Consider the following 11918-nt stretch of genomic DNA (forward strand, 5'->3'; position numbering starts at 1 on the left):
TTGCCCATATAACTTAGTCTGCATTTTTAAGAACACAAAAATTTAATGTGAGTAACTGCCCTTTAAGGTTGAGTATATGATAGGGCAAAAAGGAAGAACTAAGACTGTCAATATTGATGTAAAATCTTCTGACAAGTCAAGCTGGCTTAGAAAAGTGTAGCATAGCTCTTTACTCTTTTACAAATGAAAACCTTAAAATTTTCAAAAATATCGAGTTATGGAAATTGTACCTTATTCATTACCAGTTATACTTCTTTGCTGAATGGGAAACAAGCCATAGCTTTCAGGCTAATTTCTTATTTTGTTTATTGTTTGGTTATTATCTTTTGAACGAGAAATTAAAGATTATTGGTTATTCTTGTTTGTGTTGAGGAAGAATACTCAGTTTAATTAGTTTACACTAAGTCTCAGAAATAATTTTTGGTATAATTAAGGCAAAAAAAAACCCCACAAAAATTCGTTGGTAGAGTCTACATGCTTATAGATTCAATTCCCTACAAAGTTTAGAAAATCTTTAGATATAAAATATTGTTGCAGTAATGCTGACATACTGTATCTTGAAGGAACGGATGACTTAAAATTTAGGGGGGAAGGAACTAAAGGAAAGTAGTATTAGGAGTGATCCTAGTCTTGCAATATTTTAAGAATGCTGATTTCATTCTCTTTTGTACTGGTACTGAATAAACTGTTAGACTGTAACCTCTTCCTCTTGAACCATGTGGAAAGGAAGGGCTTGAATGAATGAAAGAAAATCTGATATGAAGCATGTGATTTTTCATCGTCCCATTCTACTGGGCAATGCCTTTTTAAATCTTTTCCACAATCTTGGTATTTCAACATTGGTACTGTGATATTTTCTAAATAGGAAAAGCTCTACAATTAGGTATATATTGGAGAGGATGGATCTCCTATTACAGCTCCAGCTGCCCGATGGTTGTGAGAACTGAGTTGTTTGAAACATGACATAGCATCCAAGGTGGTGGCATTAGTGTCATGTCTGAATCTTGGGCGTAAGTCTAGGGTAAAAAGCCATTGGCTTTGCCTCATTTGATAATTTAGTGATGAGATTCCCACTCAGATTTTTTTTTTCCAATCTACATAGAAACAGGAAAGGAGTTCTTGCTTTCCTGCTATCATCTTGCTGATTGATAGGCAAATAAGGCCTTACAGGTTTGGGAAAAAGACCTGGGGCTCTTCTTTTTGACTCATTTAAAGTGCTGGGAAATTATTTAGTTAAAGACCTGGTTTACAGATTCTGGGGGCTTCTAGTGCTATCAAAGAATTTGAAAGTTGCCCCAAAGATAAGAATAAAAGAACACCTATGTTCAGTATGTCTTTTGAATTCAGGGATTACAATTAGGAACATTAACCAATCTCTTTAATCTTACTGCCCCAAAAGGTACTAATTTGCTTATACTTAATATGTTGTATTTTTAAAATCCTTTTCACATATAACAAACACATTTTTTTGAAAAGACGTTACAATCCTAACTCAGAATGCCAACTGGAAGACTTTGAATAGTCATCGCATTGCAATGCTTTTCTCAATAGGCCAATGCTCCTGGATCTTTTGTTGGACTTTAGGTGTATGGATTCGTTCTGCCTGCCATGTTTGCAATTCCCCAACTTCTTAAAGTTCAAATGGATTTTAGGTTTTTAAGTTTTCAGTATGTAGTTTCTAACCACTGATAGTTTCAACATAGCCAATCAGCCATCTTTTACAAACTTTTCTAAAATTACAGTATTTTGTGTTGTTAGTTTCATAGCGGGAATCTCAGTTTTGGCTTCTTAATATTCCATTACCAGTTCCCAGTCAGAGGATGGAACAGCTTGCACTCAGGTAAGCTTTCAGAAAGGTCTGTTTCACTTTGTGAGGTCATTTATTCAGGTCTCTGGTAATGTATTGTCATGCCTGTCTTTTAATGTACTTGATTTGGTCAGAAAGCTGTGGGGCAGTGATTGTGTAGGGTGTAGAACACACCTACGTGGTGCTGAGCATGCAGAGACCTGCCTCTGGTGACTTCAGAAATCAGGTATACCACCGGTAAGGCTTTGATGGCAAGTAATTTTATCTTTTGTGAATTTTTGTACTAGATTTTTAAAAAAAGTTTTTTCTGAACAAAGTAATAGAAATGCTTTGGAACAAAATCTCCTATGCTGAAGTGTGGCTGGTATATGAGAAAGAGAACACTGGGCTCAAAAGACCCAAAATCTATTCCTGATACCACCATTACCAGTAATGTCACCTGGGACAAGGGTCAATATGCTCATTAAGTGAGGAAAATATCCACTTTCTGTGAAGATTATAAGGGGATATGGTGTATGTAAAAATTTGTAAATTATAAAGTACCACACAAATAAGGGATTGTATTAATTTTTTTTTTAAGAATACAAAAATGGAGAGACCATGTTGTGTAGCCATCTGTGCAATGTAATAAGAGCACATCTTCTAAGGATTTAAGTGGCTTGGTGTTAAAGAAAATATTATTTTAATTCTGAGACATCACAGTGTAATTTAACCCTCAGATGTTTAGGAGTAGCAGTGAACTGAGGGATATAAATTGCCCTTAATCAGTGATACTTTTCCTAGGAATGTTTTATTACATTCTATGATAAAATTACAAATTATGAAAATAGAAAAAAAATGACCCACTCTGAATTTCCAGCCTATACTCAGCTGTTGCTCTTATGTTACTTACATATAACATGGGTTGTGATATCTAGAGACTTAGAAAAGAACACGTGAAACCCCTTTTTCAAGTTAGAAAACAAAGTTGGTTCATGACTACCCAGCTAGATATTAGCAGAACTGGAATTCATCACTTCCACAAAAATCTGGGGAACAGCATTATTCAGCTGTTGTAACTCACATAGTATCATTCCTTCTTCCCTAAGGTTAGGCCCCTTGAAAATAACTTGTGCTCCCTGTAGGAAGATGATCACTAGAAGGGGGAGCTTCAGTCCTGATGACCTGACCTGTGTGTGGCTGTTAGGCTTAGGGGAAGCCCTAAGATTAGTCCTGCAGGAATAGCTTTTATCTAACTCACATCTGGATTGGCAGATCTCTGCTGTCTTGTGTCCAAAATGTGATTTTGAAATAAGTCAAAACCTGACTTATTAATGAATGCCAGTTGAGCAAGAAACATGGTAAAATGACTAGGTCCTTCCTAAGGGGCCTCATTTCCAATAATGTTTTTGATTCAATCATGAACCTGTCAGTACACTGAGCGTCATTAGATGGCTTTGGAGGACCTTTAGTTTTCCAAAGGCAAGAGAAATGGCCTTACCCCTCCTGAAACTCAGGGGCTACTTGAGTAGAATTGGTATCAATTGAGAAAAAGGACTTATATTTTGTGTTGAAAATCAGACAAGAACAGTGTGATTCATAGAAGACTGCCCTGGGTTTTCTTGTTCCTCATCTCTCTAAACCTTCGTCCTCACGATTGTAAAATGAATGCTGCAGTGGTAATAGTGTAACAAGAGAATAACTGGAATAATACCTCCACATCGATCCAAAGCCCGAAGAAGGCTATAGCTGACTATCAGGATGTCGCGCCTTAGTTGGAATTCTCTCAACTGATAGGAAACAATTGACTACTAAATTCTAATGTTTGGTTGGGAAACTCCTTCAAAACGTGGTGGTCCTGAGATTTGTATTTCTAATATAGAGTCTTGGACTTAGAGTCAACCTCTGTTGAAACTCAGTTAATCATAACTTTGAGCAAATGGTTTCACCTCTCTAAGCTTATTTCATCTACTGCTTCACAGGGCTGTTATGGAATTAAACCAGAATCTGTGTGAAAACGAAGAATTATACAAATATGAGGCATTGCTATTATGGGAGGTGATGAGTAAGTAACTCTTAACAGGTTTAATAACTGCTCTTCAGTAGCTCCTACAAGTTTATGGGCTCTTGGCTGTTAGAGGCTAAAAACAAGCACTTAGAAATTCTGAGATCTCTGCTTTACCGCACATGGCTTTCTGGCTTGACCACTTAGGATTCCCTTCTTTTTTTCCCCTCCTGCTTCCTCTATTGACAGAGACCACAAAACCAGTAGGAAGTAAGTTTCAAAGAAATGGAATTGGGAAGGTGACTTTCAAAGATCTCGCATCAGCACTTCATCCTTAATGGAAATATGTGTATCTTTGTTTCCAAAGTTTCCTCTGCCTTATAAAGAACTGGCCTTTGTACATTCTGTCCATGTAGTATTAATAACTGGTAGCATTTGAGTACTTGCTAAATGATTATATATGACACACATATTCTTATTTATTCTAGCTTCCCTATAATGTGGGAACTATTATAAAGGATTACTAATTATAACTATTTTAAAGGATTACTAATTTACAAAAGTGGAAACTAATTTGAACCAATTTCTGTGGATCAGATTTGTAGCCAGTTTCCCCTCCTACAGGGCCAGTAGCAAACTACCAACGTAGTTTGTCACTGAACATGGAATTGGGAATATACACATATAATGGGCTCTCATTCAGCTGGTGCAAGCCGGGTCCAGCATATCACTAGGCCTGGGGACATTAAGTGACTCTCGACGCACTAAACCAAGGCAGCCTGATTTTAGAGCTGTGTTCTTAACCACTATACTACACTGCCTTTATGATCTTAGCCGATCAACAAGTCCGTTTTTTATTCAGATGAGCCTACGATGCTACATGATTAAAAGACCGTAAAAGAACTCTGTAAGAAAGAGCAATTAAGGCTTCTGGGAATCTACAAAGTAAGTTTCCACTGGCTGAAGATGATGGCAGTAGCTGTGACTTAATTACAACTGAGCAGGCTCCCTTGTGGCATCTCTGTTAGCTAGGGCTGTACCTGAAATCCATTTAGCAATCACTACTTTTCTCCTTCCTAGGCCCTCCCCTAGTATTAGCAGGCCCTGAAGCAGTAGGTCAAAAGATTTCACTGTTATAAAAACAAGCTATTAAATTATGTTCATAGCATGTACATATAGCTTGGATTTGAGAATTTTCAGGATTCCATGTCAAAGTGTAGCAGGCAGAGGAGAACCACCCCACAGCCCATTCCTCTCCTCCTCTTCTACCTGTTCTGTGAATGACAGGCCTCAAAGGAACTTTTGTGGACTCTTGAGCCTACATGCCTAAATTTTGAACTACTGGAAAATAGCCACCTCTTGGCCACCCTATAGATTTAGGGGTGCATTTTAGGGAAGATGGACCTGGGTGAAGAGGCTCATGCAGGCCCTGGAAGCGGAGCTGTTCAGGCAGGAAATTTGTCTCAGGTACCTTGAACATGGTCTTTAAAGGAATTAGATGGGCTCCAGGTGGGGATATCCTGTTGGCCCTGTAGTCTCTGCCCTCAGGGGCACAGCTACAGGAGGGCCTAGGCGTAGATTTTTTAAGAGGCCCTCTAAGATGAGGCAGCTAAGGGCAGTGCCGGGCCTTTTCTCCTAAAGTCAACTGAGTAGTTTGTTGGGTTTTTTTAAAGACATAATTAAAATATAAGATTGTGTAAGTTTAAGGTGTCCACGGTGTTTGAAATACTTATATATTACAATATATAAACAGGTATAACGTGTGTGTGTGTATATATATAAACACTGTTAGCTAATACCTCTATCAGTCCCATAATTATAATTTTTTGTGGTGGGAACAATTAAGATCTAACCTCTTAGCAACTTTGAAATTTATAATATGGTATTGTCTGTAATCACTATGCTGTACATTAGATCTCCAAGTCTGTATCTTTAAATAATATGTCCCCAATTACCCCACCCTCCAGCCTCTGATAACCACCAATCTATCCTCTGCTTTTTTTTTTTAAAGATTTATTTTAGAGAGCGAGCGAGCAGGGGGGTAGGAGCGGAGAGGGAGAGGGAGTCCCAGCTGAGTCCGTGCTACGCATGGAGCCCCACACAGGGCTTGATCTCACAACCCTGAGATCATGAGATCATGACCTGAGCTGAAACCAAGAGTCAACTAGTTGCTTAACCAACTGAGCCACCCAGGCGCCCCTCTGCTTTTACAAATTTGGCTCTTTTAGAATAGACATATAAGTAATACCATATAGTATTTGTGTTTGACTTATCTCACTTAGTATTAATGCCTTCAAGTGTCCATCCATGTTGTCACAAATGGCAGGATTTGCTTCTTTCTCATGGCTGAATAATATTGCTGTGTGTGTGTACCATAATTTCTGTATCCATTCATCTGTTTAGATAGACTCTCAGATTGTTTCCATATCTTGGCTATTGTGAACAATGCTGCAGTAAACATAGTAGTGCAATATCTCTTTGAAATCCTTTGTTCATTTCCTTTGGATATATATCCAGAAGAGGAATTGCTGGATGATATGGTAGTTCTATTTTTAATTTTTGAGGAACCTCCATAATTTTTTTCCATATTGGCTGCACCCATTTACATTCCTACCAACAATGTACAAGAATTTCTTTACGCTCACATCCCCACCAACATTTGTTGTCTCTTGTCTTCTTGATGATAGCCATTCTAGTAAGGTATGTGATACCACATTGTGGTTTTCATTTGCATTTACCTAATGATTAGTGATGTTGAGCACCTTTTCATGTACCTTTTGGCCATTTATGTCTTTGGAAAAATGTCTATTTAGTTCCTATGCCCATTTTTAATTGGATTTTTTTGTTTTGTTATTGTATGAGTTCTTTATGTATTTTGAATATTAACCTCTTACTGGATAAATGATTTGCAGATGTCTCCCATTCCATAGGTTGCCTTTTCTTTTCTTTTTTATTTGTTTGCTATGCAGAAGCTTTTCAGTTTGATGTAATCCTACTTGTTGGTTTTTGCCCCTGCTGCCTGTCCTTTTGGGGTCATATCCAAAATATCATTGCACAGACCAATTGAAGGAGCTTTTTCCCTGTTTTCTTCTATGAATTTTACAGTATCAGATCTTCTAACACTTTAATCCATTTTGAGTAATTTTTGTGAGTGGTGTAAGATAACGGGTCCAGTTTCATTTTTCTGCATGTGGTTATCCAGTTTTCCCAACACTATTTGTTGAACTTGTTTTCCCGCTGAATATTCTTGGCTCCCTTGTCAAATATTAGTTGACTGTGTACGCAAGGGTTTATGTCTGAGCTCTCTACTCTGTTCCACTGGTCTCTGTGTCTGTTTTTACGTCAGTACCATTACTGTTTTAACTATAGCTTTGTAGCAGAGTTTGAAATCAAGAAGTGAGATGCCTCTGGTTTCTTTCTTTTTTTGGATTGCTTTGGCTAGTTGTGGTCTCGAATTTTAGGATTATTCAAATTCTTGAAAAATGCCATTGGAATTTTGATAGGGTTTGTGTCCAATCTGTAGATGGCTTTGGGGAGCATAGAATTTTAATAATATTAATTCTGACCCATGAGCATGGGGTATCTCTCCATTTGTTTGCGACTTCAGTGTCTTTCATCAAAGTCTTGTAGTTTTCATTGCACAGGTCTTTCACATCCTTGGTTAAATTTATTCCTAAGTATTTTATTGTAAATGGGATAGCTTTGTTTTTTGAGATGTTTCAGTATTAGTGTATAGACATGGAAACTGATTCTGTATGCTAATTTTTATCCTGTAACTTTGAGTTTTTTTGTCCTTCAAGCTGAAGTGAGTCTCTGGTAGGCAGCATATAGTTGGGGTTTTTGTTTTTTTTTTTAATCCTTCCAGCTGCTCTGCCTTTTTAGGGAATTCAACCCATTTATATTTAGAATTATTGATAGGTAAGGACTTACTAATGCCATCTTATTAATTGGTTCCCAGTTGTTTCATATTTCCATTTTTTCTTTTTCCCTCTGTTTCTGCATACCTTTGTAAATTGGTGACCTTTCATGGTGGTATGTTTTCTTTCCCCCTTTCTGTATCTTTTGTGAATCTATTCTAGGCTTTTGCTTTGTGGTTACCATGAGGCTTACATAAAATGTCTCATAGGTAAAATAGTCCATTTTAAGCTGATAGCAACTGAACTTCAATTGCCTAAAAAGCTTCATCCTTTTGCTTTTCCTTTCATATTTTGAAGTCATTATTTACTCTTTATAATGTTTATTAACAAATTATAGTAGCTATCATTTTTAGTACTCTTCCCCTTTAAGCTTTATTCTATAGTTAAGTGGTTAACAAATACCCTATTACAGAATTAGAGTTTTCTGACTGTATATACATACACTGCATATACATCTTTACCAGTGTGTTTTCCTGTGTCTTCATGTTGCTGATTAGTGTCTTTTCAGCTTGAAGAACTCCGCTCAGGAGTTTTACTCTTTACTGCAAGGCTAGACTAGTGGTGATGAACTCCCTCAGTTTTTGTGTGTGAAAATATTTCTCCTTCATACCTGAGGTATAACTTTGCCAGATAGAGTGTTCTTGGCTGGTAATTTTTTTCTTTCAACACTTTGATTCCACTCTTTCCTGACCTATAGTTCTGCTGAGAAATCTGCTCATAGCCTAACAGGTGTTTCTCTGTAGGTTACAGGCTTTTTCCCCTGGCTGCTTTTAGGATTCTCTCTTTATCTTTGCTTTTTAACAGTTTTATTATAATGTGTCTTAGAGAAGGTCTTTTTGCTTTAAGATCCTAGCGTGTCCTGTTAGCTTCATGAACTTGGATGTCCAAATCTCTCCCCATTTTTGGGAAGTTCTTGACCATTATTTCTTTTATTTTCTGCCCCCTTCTACATCTCTTCTCCTCTGGAACCCCAGTTATTCTAATATTTGTTCTTTTGATGGAATCCTATTAATCACACAGGCTTTCTTCATTTTTTATTCATTTTTTTTCTACACGGTGTTATTTCAAAATTCCTGTCCTCTAAATCACTTATTCTATCATCTTCCATTTGCTTTTATTCTGCTGCAGATGCTCTCTGTTGCATTTTTTTTCACTTCATTCCTGGAATTTTTCACCTTCAGAATTTCTTTTTGGTTCCTTATGATTTTTATCCCTTGGGTAAATAACTCATTTTGCTCATGTATTTTTTTCCCCCTGATGATTACATTGAATTGTCTGAGTTTTCTTGTAGTTCATTGTGTTTCTTCAGAACAGCTATTTTGAATTATCAGATCACAAAATTCCATACTTTTGAGAGCATGGTTATTGGAAAATTATTTTCTTTTGGTGATGATGTGTTTCCTTGATTTTTCCTGTTCCTGTATTTTGGCTTGCTCCTTTCACATTTGAAGTAGCTGACATCTCCTTAAATCTTTACCAGTTGCCTTCAGATGGGGTATACTATTCATTGGTGCTGTTATATTTGGGGTTTTCTCTGCTTTTGTATAGATATACCTGGATACATACACTCTTCTTGTCCCTCTTATGGAAGAATTCTTAAGCTTTTGTGGCTTCCCTGGTTCTTAGCACTCACCAGTGCCCACTAGAATCCTCTCATTTTCCAGAAGGTGGTGCTATAGCTCAAGTTTGTGGTTTCTCCCTAGCCCACCTAACCTGGTCTTTCTGATGGTGTTTACTCAACTTACTGTTGCATTTGCACTCCAGCATGTACAAGGAGCTGACTGCAGGGTTGGTGGAGATGTTGGGTTAGCCCTTGGGGTATTGGAGGTGCCCGTGGACCTGACCCAGTGGGGTGAAACTTGGGTGAATCATGCCCAGAGGCTTGTGGGCAGACTTCCTGAGCACTGTCAGCAGGAACTACATTCCTTTAATGTCCTTTGATATTCTTATTTGGCTCTTTCCCAGACCACCCTAGCCCCAGTTATAAAGGTCCCTCACCACTGGGGTAGCCAGGCACTCACTGCTTTCCTTTCCCCCATGAGAGGAGTTACCACTGCTGGGTAGTTCAGCCCTGTGCAGTGTTGCTTTGTGAAAGTTCCTCTTATAGGCCTAACTGAACCAAACTTGTGTTTTTTGCTCCCATGTTGTGCTGGAATCTCCTCTTGGGAAGTCTGGATTTTTGTGAATTCTTTGTCATCCATTCATATCCACCTAGGACAGCACTCTCCAGGTTTGTGCCTTATTGCAGCAAGAAGTTTTGAGGCAGTTTTGCTGGTCCTACAGCCTGTAACAAGGTCTGCCTGCCTCTTACTGGATGTGCAGGTGGGCAAGACTCCTCCCAGGTCCCTTGGCAGATGGTGCTCATTTCTACAACTCCCACAACAGTGCTTTTGTTCACGGATGCATGTCTAATAATTCATTGTTAAAAAAGGACAAAAAGAACATTTTACACTATGATCCTGATCAACTGAGTAGTTTTTAAGATAGTTCTATTATCCCTAATCTTTCAATGCAAATAAAATCAATTATCACAAACTATTTCATGATCCCTTAGAGTATTCTCGGAACTGCTTTTTAGTATTGATAGATGCATCACAAAGTTGTGCATGTTTGAGAGCAAAGAGCTGATATTTCAGTAGTTCATTGTAAACAGTACTTTCTGTGAATGATAATAGTACAACATATTTTATAACTAGAGGACCATCCCAGGAGCCACTGTAACACTAGTTATTTTCAAGGAAATTAACTGGAATAAAAGAAAGGCTACAAAAGAATTTTTGTCCTGTTTTCTTAAAGTGGTAGACTGGATCAAGATGGCAGACAGAACCACCTACTATCCCTCTCAATGTGAAATCCTATATAAAGTGCTAAAGCAGAAGAAAAATAAGAAAATCTGCTACAGCACTGAAAAATAGGAGCTAGCAAAAGTAGACATTTTGAAAAATGCCAGAAACGTCAAAAGCAGATGGAATCGGGAATGGTCAACATGGTGGCCGCCATAAGGTGCCTCAGTAGAGTTTTGATACATCATCAAAAGTATAGTCTTTCCAAGACGGCTTATCAGACACCTCTTTATCCTTGTTCCGTGTATGTTCAGGTGCCCAGCAGACATTTTGCTGCTGCTGCAAAGCCTGCAAAGAAAAAAAAAAAGGTGTGAAAGACAAAGCATCAGATGAGAAAAAAGATGAAATAGAAAAATAGTTCTACTCCTTTATGGAAAGCAAACCTGAGGATGATGTCTACTTAAAGCACTTATATCCAAGGCAGATATAGGAGGTGGAGAAACTATTCAGTTACTTAAGAAATTTTAAACTCTAGGGTTTACTAATCTACAGTAAGGTGTTTATCTTGATTTGACACTGGATGTGGCACTGGGGAAGAAAAAAAAGTGGAGCCATTTGCCAGTGTTGTTTTCCATACCCATTCGTTTCAGAAATCAGTTAAGTTGCTGTATTTACAAGGAATGCATCAGAGATTAAAATAGCAGAAGAAAGTGGAGCTGCATTTGCAGGAGGAATTATTAATCTAATTTGGAAGATTTTGGATGATGAAATTCAATCAGACTTTTATGTAGCTGTTCCAGAAATAATGCCCGAGCTTAATCCATTAAAGAAAAAGCTGAAAAAAAAATTTCCAAAACTAACTGGAAATTCCATTGGCCGTGACATACCCAAAATGCTTGAATTATTTAAAATTAGACATGAAATTAAAGTAGACGAAGAAAGGGAGAACTTTCTCGAGACCAAAACAGCAGCACTGGATACGCTAAGTGACCAGATAGCTGCGAATCTGCCAGCAGTTATCAGTGAAGTTTGTAAGCACAGACCACTCAGTTTGGGACCTTTTGTGGGACCTTTCGTGGTACGAGCTTTCCTTCATACTTCAACAAGTGAAGGTTTGTTACTAAAGATCAAGCCATTGTTGTCTAAAGAAGTAGAAACCACAGAAAGTAACAAAGAAGATGCCTAGGGGCGCCTGGGTGGTTCAGTCGTTAAGCGTCTGCCTTCCGCTCAGGTCGTGATCCCAGGGTCCTGGGATGGAGCCCCGCATCGGGCTCCCTGCTCTGCAGAAAGCCTGCTTCTCCCTCTTCTACTCCCCCTGCTTGTGTTCCCTCTCTCACTGTGTCTCTGTCAAATAAATAAAATCTTTAAAAATAATAATTAAAAGATGCCTAAAAATGTTATATTATGAAGTTATTTTCAGTGAATTA

The 11918-nt window shown here is 38.0% G+C and overlaps 1 pseudogene across 1 annotated transcript; it reads left to right on the forward strand.

Annotated features, from left to right (window-relative positions):
• The first annotated feature begins 7477 nt into the window (after positions 1–7477).
• On the forward strand, positions 7478–11706 carry LOC113920151 (annotated as a pseudogene). Its single transcript, XR_003519245.2, has one exon. The product of XR_003519245.2 is annotated as a 39S ribosomal protein L1, mitochondrial-like (transcript).
• Positions 11707–11918: the final 212 nt, after the last annotated feature.

This window comes from Zalophus californianus, chromosome 3, assembly GCF_009762305.2.
Source record: "Zalophus californianus isolate mZalCal1 chromosome 3, mZalCal1.pri.v2, whole genome shotgun sequence".
NCBI classification, from domain to species: domain Eukaryota; kingdom Metazoa; phylum Chordata; class Mammalia; order Carnivora; family Otariidae; genus Zalophus; species Zalophus californianus.